At 41.2% G+C, this 2,421-nt stretch overlaps 1 pseudogene; it reads left to right on the top strand.

The window, feature by feature from the left end:
* The first annotated feature begins 1,156 nt into the window (after nt 1-1,156).
* Nucleotides 1,157-1,932, top strand: LOC128059611 (thioredoxin-dependent peroxide reductase, mitochondrial-like; annotated as a pseudogene).
* Nucleotides 1,933-2,421: the final 489 nt, after the last annotated feature.

The following is a 2,421-nucleotide window of genomic DNA, read 5'->3' as shown; positions in this document are numbered from 1 at the left end:
ACTCAAGATGCCTCCCAGGCATCTCAAAATCAGTTTTCCAAGACAAGTGATAGCATTTCCATTTTTAGCTGTCCATGCCAGTAGTTGGAGAATAATCCTTAGCTCCACCCTCATGGCTCCGAGGGTCAAGAGTCTGCCTCTGAACCTCGGAGACTGAGGTTCTATCCCTGGGTTGGGAATTCTTGCCTAGAGAGTTCCATGGACAGAGGAGCCTGGCGGGCTACCGTCCATAGTGTAGCAAAGAGTCAGAAAAGATTGAGCAAGTAACACTTCCACCCTTTTACCTCACACATCCAACCTATTATCCAATAATCTCAACTTCATCATTTATCAGCTCAAACATCATTTCCTAAGAGTAGACTTTCTCATATCCAAAGATGTAATTAACTTCCTTCCCTTCCCCTACACTATAGTGTCCCATTCATAATTTCTCACGTTTCCAACTCTATTACATATAAATCCAAACCACCATTTCCTTCTGATCATGTTTTACACTCATCTTAGAATGTATACAGTGTCTGTCTTCCCCACTGAGTAACTTGGGTTTCACAGATAGCTGGTCTCACAAGCCTGCTCAGCGCATCTGAACTTCCTTCTGCTGATAATTACGCAGAGTGTGAACTACCTATTACCCAAAACAGAGGGTGTGACAAAGCTTCAACTAATAGTGCAGTTGTAGTGAACAAATATGTCTTCACAATTAGTGCCTGTGCAACTTTGCTCTCACTTTGGTCCACTCTTCACCTGCTGCTTGGCAACCAGGTCACCTCCTCCAAAAAGCCACTTCTCACACCTAGGCCACTCAAGCAATCCATTCACCTCTTCTATGCTGCTCCCGAAGTTCCAACCATACCTTCATACTTCCAACCACCATTCAAATACAGCTTTGGGTTCCATTCTCTCATGCTAGGGCAACTTATTCTTATTATCATTAATTTTTCTTTCATCTAGCAGAGAGATAGATATAAAAGCACTCAATTTACTTATGTACTTACTAATTTAAACTGAAAACCCAGAAATGAGGCAAACTAGTCATTTGTCTAAAAGCCAAAGATACAGGTTTTAGTCTTTTTCTCATGAAGTTGGTAGAAACTTTAAGGAAAAAAAAGTTTTTAATCTCAATAAGAGACTGTCACTGGTCATCACAAGTCATCACATGGCCTCCACGATGAGACAGTTACTCTGGGCATCGCTTGTCCAACATGTGAAAGCCATTCCTTGAGGCATTTCTGCCTACGCAGCCCTTACGTCTGCTGAAGAATGTGCTTGACAGATGCATTGTGGTCTGGTTCTGGCCAAGTAAAATTGGCCTCTAGCATCAGTTCCTCACACCATATCCTTGCCATCACCCAGCAAGTGCCCTATATTAAGGGTACAGCCATTGGCACTAGAGAGTTCAAAGACACGACTGAGCGACTAAACTGATGACTTTAAGGGGAAATATTTGGTCCTCTTCTTCTATCCTTTGGATTTCACTTTTGTGAACAGAAATTTCACAATTGCTTTCAGTGACAAAGCCAGTGAATTTCATGATGTGAACTGTGAACTTGCTGCAGTGTCAATGGGTTCCCACTTCAGCCGCCTGGCCTAGAAAAACACACAGAGGAAGAACACTGGTTTGGGCCACATGAACAGTAAGCTCTTGTCAGATTTGACTAAACAGCTCCCCCGACACTACAGCGCGCAGTGAGAAGGTTCTGATCCTTCACTATGAGTCCTTTTCATAATTGACGCCAATGGAGCCATCAAGCATTTGAGTATCAGTGATCTCCCAGTGGGCTGAAGAATGGAAGAAACCCTCTGCTTGGTGAAGGCATTTCAGTTTGTGGAAACCAATGCAGAAGTCTGCCCAGCCAATAGGACATCAGCTTCTCCTGCAATTAAGCCCCATCCAACTGCTTCCAAGAAAACTTCGAGAAGGTAAATCAGTAGACCATGTGCATCTACAGCTTGCCACACCAGAAAAGAACCGCAGTTGGACCTCATTTTTAGCATTTCAAAGATTATTACTTATAGAAGGCAAAAAGTTAATTATGTTTGTATTTGTAAATATTACTCTAAATATTTTCGTTTTCATAACATTTGCCAAGGCTTTTAAAATGTGGTCCATTACTAACGTAAGAAGTTCTTTATTGGCACTGTATGGTTGGATGGCTAATTTCAATAGAATATTTGGTTCACTTGTTTCTTGGATCCTGTGTTCAATGGGAAATGGAAACAACTCTTCTTTCTCAGGCTTTCTTGTACCTTTGTGTACACATGAGTATTTTGACAGCCACCAAAATATTCTGATCAAGTGTCCAAAAATTTTCTTCTTGAATTTCTTTGCATTAAACTAAAGTTTCTTTTAAGATCTTAGTTTTAAGATGCTAGCATCAGTGGTGTAAGTTAACACTTGCAATGAATGTGTTTGTGATTGAA

The sequence above is a fragment of the Budorcas taxicolor genome, chromosome 14 (assembly GCF_023091745.1).
Source record: "Budorcas taxicolor isolate Tak-1 chromosome 14, Takin1.1, whole genome shotgun sequence".
In the NCBI taxonomy this organism is placed as follows: Eukaryota; Metazoa; Chordata; class Mammalia; order Artiodactyla; family Bovidae; genus Budorcas; species Budorcas taxicolor.
This window is presented reverse-complemented; position numbering and strand designations above follow the sequence as displayed.